This window comes from Macaca fascicularis, chromosome 2 (genome assembly GCF_037993035.2).
Source record: "Macaca fascicularis isolate 582-1 chromosome 2, T2T-MFA8v1.1".
Taxonomy (NCBI): domain Eukaryota; kingdom Metazoa; phylum Chordata; class Mammalia; order Primates; family Cercopithecidae; genus Macaca; species Macaca fascicularis.
The window spans coordinates 10,764,318-10,771,902 of NC_088376.1; the positions used below are offsets into that span (position 1 = coordinate 10,764,318).

Consider the following 7,585-nt stretch of genomic DNA (forward strand, 5'->3'; position numbering starts at 1 on the left):
GCAGTGGTGCCATCTCGGCTCACTGAACCTCCACTTCCTGGGTTCAAGGGATTCTCCTGTCTCAGCCTCCCGAGTAGCTGGGATTACAGGCACACAACACCACGCCTAGCTAATTTTTGTGTTTTTAGTAGAGACAGGGTTTCACCATGTTGGCCAGACTGGTCTCAGACTCCTGACATCAAGTGATCTGCCCACCTCGGCCTCCCAAAGTGCTGGGATTACAGGTGTGAGCCACTGCACCCAGCCCTGGACTCATTAATATTTATTTTAGACTTTGGGTTATAATGTAAAATACTATTCTATTTTGTTGCTCAAATTGTTTCAGCTTTGGCTACTGGGAGCTCTTCCAGTGGCTCCTGTGTCTTTTTGAAATATCCCTCACCAATAGAGTTTTGTTTTTGAATAATTCCCTACTTTAAGGTGCTACAAGAGCTTCCATTCTCATTTGTGTATTTTCTGCCGCAGTTTTAGACTCAACCATTTCTCCAAGAAGCCTTGGTTCCAGCTGCTGAGAAATGACATTAAAACTGAGACCAGCCTGGCCAACATGACAAAACCCCGTCTCTACTGAAAATATAAAAATTAGCTGGGTGTGGTGGTGCATGGCTGTTATCCCAGCTACTCAGGAGGCTGAGGCAGGAGAATTGCTTGAACCTGGGAGGCGGAGGTTACAGTGGGCCGTGATCGTGCCACTGCACTCCAGCTTGGGCAACAGAGTGAGACTCTGTGTCAAAAACAAAAACAAACACAAAAATGAAACAAAACTGAGATCCGAGCACCAGGTGTGCTTGTTGCTTGTCGCTGCTTCTAGGACAAATATATTTTAAATCTTATATTTTTAACACCAGCACACACACAACTACAATACAATTGCACTATGCATAAAACAATCCTATATTTATTAACAGCATTCAATCATGGTGTCATAGGAGCCTGTGATCCTACACTGGAATCCACACACAAAACTTCCATATGATGGTCATCTTCTTTCAGTCCTATTAGGATTGAAAGAGAGAGGTATAGCCTCAGTGGAGATAATATCAGAAGTCTAATTTTATTTATTTATTTATTTAGACACAGGATCTTACTCTGTGGCCCAGGCTAGAGTGGTGCCATCATAGCTCACTGCAGCCTCAAACTCCTGGGTTCAAGCAATCCTCCTGCCTCAGCCTCCCAAGTGGCTAGCACTACAAGTGTGTGCCATCATGCCTGGCTATTTTTTTTCCATTTTTTTAGAGACAGGGTCTCATATGTTGCCCAAGCTGGTCTTGAACCCCTGGTCTCGAGTGATCTTCCCACCTCAGCCTCACAAAGTATGGGGATTACAGTTGTGTCATTGTGTCTGGCCTAGAAGTCCAAATTTGAGGCCTTCTTTGAATGTGCAGCCACAACAAATGGCTTTTGCAAGGCTGCCAACCCCATACCCTCTTTCCATAATATGCCAGAAGAAAAGCATACTAGATTTAGAACTAGGGCCTGAAAGTTCCGAATCCAGCTGTGTTAGTGTTATAGCATATATAGCAAGTGGATTCTGTCTGGGCCTCAATTTCCAATGATATAAAATCAGGAACATCAGACTGGATAATGGCTAAAGGCCCTCCCAGTTCTAGCACACTGTAATTTTCAATAGTCTTACGCTGGGGGAATACAATTGGCTCCCCTAGTCTTTGTATACAGGCCTAATATTCCATAAAGTCTAAACCAGTGGAGGAATGGGGGTGGGGAGGTTGCTGCTGATAAATCAGAGTCATTTTATTATATTTTGGGAATGCCAAAGCCTGTTAAAGGCTTTAGATTATCTAGACAATTGGGCCTGAGAAACTTTAGACCTTTCTTTTTAAAGAATGAAGATCAAAAAAGGGTAAGAAATATTGATGGAAAATATCTCATTGGTTTCACGTTCTGATATATCAAGACTTCTTCCTCTTTTTTTTGTTTTTTTTCCTTTAGTAAGGGAAAACTCCTCATCTGTTATTTCCTCTGACTTCAAATAATTACCTTTAATGCAGTGATGGCTGAGCCACCTCTATGTTTCTTACCAGGAATCTCTCTCTAGGTTTTTTTTTTTTCTTTTTCTCTTCCTTCCTTCTCTCCTCCCTCCCTCCCTCCCTCTCTTACTCTTTCTCTCCCTCTCTTCCTTCCCTTGAATGTTATGATGTGTTTTTTACATCCACATACTACCCAGTGTACAAATGTCATCTCCTTCCTATCATTGATGGGGACAGTTTCCAAAAACAAATAGAAGGAAAATAAAAAATGAAATATAGGGCAGAAAAGACACTTGGGAACTGTCACATTTCATTATGAATGCTGGAGATCAAAGGTACAAGTTCTTAGAACCTGCTTCCTCCACCTCTTAACGTTTAAAATCTTCAATTGGCTTTTGAACCCACTCAGCAAAATCCCAGACTTTGGTCTACAATTGGTTAAAAATTGATAGAGTGAGGATTCTGGGACTGCCTTCTTTACTTAGAAGTTTACATTTTAACTCCTTCCCTAGCCCCAGGTACACATATACACACAGCTCCCTTCCACTCCTCTTGCACAGTTCTGTAAATGTGTATTGAAATGTAAAGGTAGAGAACTAAGCGCAGCCATCCCGCAAATCATTGGGGCTATTCCTTCACACAGCTGAGGAAACGGAGTCCTCACAAGTGGCTTTGCTCAATGTCCCATCAAGAGTTTCAGGCAGAGCTGTAATTAGAAACCAAGGGTGTGTGTGTGTGTGTGTGTGTGTGTGTGTGTGTGTGTGCGTCTGTCTGTGTGTGTGTGTTTGCAACAAATACAGTTTTTTTTTTCCTTCTCCCTACACTGTGCCCCCGTGGAGTTACATTTGTGTGTGTGTGCCTCTGTACGTACACAAGTTACACAGACACTGACATGTAGGAAACGTGCACCAAAGTGTCTGTCGTCTGACCTCAGGTAACAGTATAATGACTCGAATTTAAGGCAGCTGAAAGATTTCTGCCGGTGGAGGTTGAAATAAACAAGAAAAGCCACTGTGGAGATGTGAATGGAAAAGTACCGAGCCCTCCCTCCCTCCGCACATTCTTCCGCTCTCCAGCTCTCCCTGCCATCGAGCTGGCTTCAGATAGGCTTCTGCATGGTCAGGTGTACAAGAGGGCGGTGTGAAGAAGAAAAAAAAATGCAGGCACAACACGCAAATCAAGTTTTTCCACTTCTAGCCTTAGGTAGTAGAGACAGCTAAGTACAGCAGCCAGCAGCCCAGCAACGGCAGTGGCAGCGGGTGGACCAGCCACCCTGAGTTTACAAACACTGAAGTGCTTTCCTTCCCTCATCCCTCTCAGAGTCCAGCTGCTGCTTTCCTTCATGCTAAGGTTTCACAGGAAGTGAAAACTCTGCTATTCAAAACAGCGATCGAATGCAATAAACAAATCATTACACACCCCCTAACCCCCATCACTTCTCTATTTTAAGCTCCTGATATTTATTTCCATTTTAAGTAAGTGAGAAAAGTGTGGAAAATTAGTGTTTGGGGGTAAACTCTGAGCCAGGCTGAAAAGATTTCTAAAGGAAAAAGAAAAAAAAAATCTCAGAACAATAAAGGCTAAAAGCGGGCAGCATATGGATGAAAATTAAACATTAATACTTCCTTTTCAGAAGGCAGTAGCTGGAAATTATATATTTTTTAATGTCTCAAAACTTTCGGCTCCTCTTGCTATGTTAAAAACACCTTTCTTTCTCCAAAGATACTACAAGGAGCTTGTTTACAACAGCTCTAAATGAAGGATTTGAAATAAAATGAACAGGTAAAATTTAACAAGTCTGATAGATAATATCTCCCAAATCTATCAAAAGTAGTGCCAAGTACTTCAGTGTAGCTGAGAGGCATAAATAAACCCAAATGACCATCAAAACTCATCATGACTTGGAGTTAGCTCTGAGTTTTACAGTTTACAAAGAGAACATAGCAGCCTTGCTTTCCTCAGTTCTATAAGGAAACAAGATACCCACCTACAGACTCAAGTTGTCAGGTTACCCTGATCCTCTAAAATGACAGAGGGCCAGCAAATCATGCAGACCCATTTTCAGTTGTGTTCCTCGGGTCACACATCCTCCTAGTGAGGACCCAGCCTGTAATCCTGAAAGAAGAAAACCTAGAGGAGGTGATTGATTTGAAAACTTCTTTCCAGCTTTAAAATCTATAGTCCTGTGATGTGATATCTTAAAGACCTACCAAGGTGCCAGAGGTTCTTGATAGGTGAAAACAACTTCCTCTTGTGAGCCCCCTTAGAAAGAGGACAGAACCCTGTTTGTTTCAAGGATAGGTTCTTTTTCGGCTATGACTGAATTGTGGGGAAGATTTTGCAAGGGGGAATTGGATGTGAAGTCTGTTCTTTTCCTTAAATAGATGTAGTATTAGGACCAGGGTATTTTATTTTGTAATAAGGCTTATATTTACCCAGCGGCAATGATCAGGGACCTATTCTTATGCACAGTCCATGAGGCAAAGAGGTTGGCCTGGTCCTCTATTCTGAGTATTAACCTCCAGTAACCATTAAATAATGGGACTAGGTGATCTGTAGTACCCCCAAGTCTGCAGGAATTATTCATACGACCCCAGACATGGAATCACTCTTTAGAGCTTCTTAAGGATGATTTAAAAGAATCAGAATACATTCAAGTCAGCCCTTTCTTTAATCCTGTAACACGGCACTGCAGGAGTGAGGGAGGCCCACATAGTGATGCCAACTGGTTACTGAGGAGAGGTCAAGAACGAAAGAAGAAATGACATTCTGGAAGAAATTCAACTGGTATAATATTTGACAAAGTTACTTTCCTAGGAATTGAAAAGAGATTGAGAGGCGGGTGCACAATTTTCCTCACCATGCATTCAATTGAAAGTAAAAGAGACTCACCGAAAAGTAAGTGTCTATCTTTAGAACAATTTCAATAATCATTTTCTCTTTCTTTCTAACTGGTCTTCTGTTCTGGTCAATTTCTTTCAGTGTAAACACATTGATTTGGCAAAAAGCAGTAGGAAAATGTGGCATTCTGGCACTTGGTCCCACAAATAATGTGCTGGGAAGATCTGAGGTCCCTGGTGATGAGGTTAATTATATATAAACCAGGCCTGGTGGGTTCTCCCTCTAGGGGCTCACTGCAGAGAATTAAAGAGGGCTGAGGTATGAGAAGGGTGAATTCTTTCCCAGCCCCCACTCCGGCTGGTTCTACTACTGCCTTAGGGAGCAGATTTCCCTTTGCTCTGCAGCGCCCCCATGGGGCTAAGAGTGGAGTGGCAAAGGAACACAGGAGGGACAAGCTGTGTGTGTTTCAGGTTTGGGGGGGGCGGTGGATGAGGCTAAATGGCAGTTTTGACAAAAAAAAAATGTGACCAAAAATCAGAAAAGTAATCTTTTGAAGGACCAATAATAGGGCAGAGCTATACAATTCACATTCCAAACCATATAGATAAATCTCAGAAATCCCAAAGTGCTAATTGCTCATAAAAGAAAAAATTATCACACATATAAACACACAAGGAAAATCCCTTCCGCAAAGTCGGGGTGTCATTTTGCATCCAGTGGGGTTCATTTTAATCTCTTTGAAAATGAGAAGGAAGGGGACTCAAATGAAAAAGCAGATAGTCTGCCTTCTGGCAGAATAAATCTGAACTTGACAATATCATGTGTCTTTGGGGGTAAAACGTACATTTCAACAAGAGTGACAGGATTAGGCCTATGTACATTTTTCAAAAACCCTTCACAAGACAGGCTTTTCTGCAGAGGCTGCAGTAATCCATCTGTCAATAAGTATTAAAATATTCAAATTTCACAGGGACAGACACTCAACGCATGTTTCCTAAGCTCCAGCCCTTGTGGAAAATAATCAACCTCTTTGCACCTTTCTGGGTTTTAAAACCTAAAATACAGCCTTTAAAAATGTGTGTGTGTTGTGGGGTAGTGGGGTGCATTGCCAACAACATTTTCAGTGATACATGGAACTTCTTACGGGACTGTCAATGAAAGAGATTTTCCAAATATCCCAGCAAACAGCAATCTTTCACAGCTCTGATCTCTCCTCCATTATAAACCCAAATTTTGGGTTGGGATAGGTAGATTATTTTAAGACATATCTTTATTAGAAATTAACAAGTGACGAGATTTTGTGGAACCTTTAAGAACTCATCTGTAATTTAATAAGTCGCTTGAAGGACTCTCATAGCCAAGGCTCAGAACAGCCTGACCTTTGAAAGCTGCTTCTGGTCCAAACATTTTGGGCTAATTCTTGAGGAATCTGAAATATTATTTTCCCCTCACACCCTTCTTTTAAGAGAGAGACATAAAAGAAACAAGAGTCTCCCTTATTCAGGGATGAGTAGGAGGGAAAAAACCCCAACCAACATTTAAATAAGGAAACTAGCAGCTCTGAACAAACAAACTAGGACCCACAATGAAATGATTCTGCACTGCAATTGCCTTTAAAAAGAAAGTAATAGAGAAAAAGAGAAGGAAAGATTTTCCCCTTCTTCTCTCCCCCCCCCCACCCCCAACTCAGCTTCAAAGCTAAGACGACTGTGCTGCGTGTAGTGCGTTGTAGTTGTAGCAGTCTGTTCTAAATACAGGCAGTATCTGTGATACTGGCACGGCAGGCCTTTAGAATTCCCTCCGGCTGATCTCTTAAACACAGACTGAAGAGATTTTTTTACAACGACCTTGAAACGAGCCCCGAAAAAAACTATCAAGACCTTAAGAGAAAACAAAACACAAACAGGTATGTGGCTCACAGAATTTTGTAGAAAACACACACACATACCCCCCTACCCCCTACACACACACACACACACACACACACACACACACGTTTCTTGCAACAAGAAATTTCCTAAGAGTCAACAATAACAGATTAAACCCACCACTTGCTGTCCTGGAAAGAAACAAACCAAACCAAAACAAATCCTTTGAACATTTCTCTCAAGTGCAGGAGAGACACACTTCAGCAAAAGTCCAAGGGGAAAAAGAAAATTGCACCAAAGGAAAAAAAAAAAAAAGTGGGGGCTGGGATTGTTACATATGGCCAAAAATTTAAGCTTCTTTCAACAGTGTTAGTATTGAAATAACACATCTTCTTTAAAACGCTTGAGAGATTAGATAGGGAAAGAAAAGGCACGCACAAAAAAATCCAACCGATGCCGATCCTATGATTTACGTAACACCACAAACTTGCAAAAGGCAAAAAATCAGAAGCAAAAATCCATAAACCATCAAAATACAGCAACCAAAAATCCCAAGCCACCACACCAGAAAGAAAAAACCCCAGAACGACAGCAAAAACCCCTGTCCTAAATAAAAATAAAGCAAATGAACCCACCGAAAACTGCTTGGCAAATATTTTTCTCGTGGTGCCTAATATTCTAGCTGGAAAGAGCTGTGGTGTTTATTGTTTTTTTTTTTTTTTTCTCTCTCTCTCTCTCTCTTACTTGCCTCTCTAACCCTACTATATATAACATACTTTTTCCAGTGGTTCAAACCTCTCGCTCCCTTTTGTGCATTTAGCTCGATCTGCTGAGTTTATGGGTAAGAGAGGAGGAATTAGCCCCAGACCCAGGGAAAGCAAAGCGCAC

At 41.6% G+C, this 7,585-nt stretch overlaps 1 long non-coding RNA gene across 1 annotated transcript; it reads right to left on the minus strand.

Annotated features, from left to right (window-relative positions):
* Positions 1–878: 878 nt before the first annotated feature.
* On the minus strand, positions 879–7,567 carry LOC102116457 (uncharacterized). The gene is made up of 2 exons (XR_001488400.4): positions 7,333–7,567; positions 879–995 (listed from the first exon to the last, which is right to left on the minus strand). It is a non-coding gene; the product is annotated as an uncharacterized lncRNA (long non-coding RNA).
* Between the last annotated feature and the right edge of the window lie 18 nt (positions 7,568–7,585).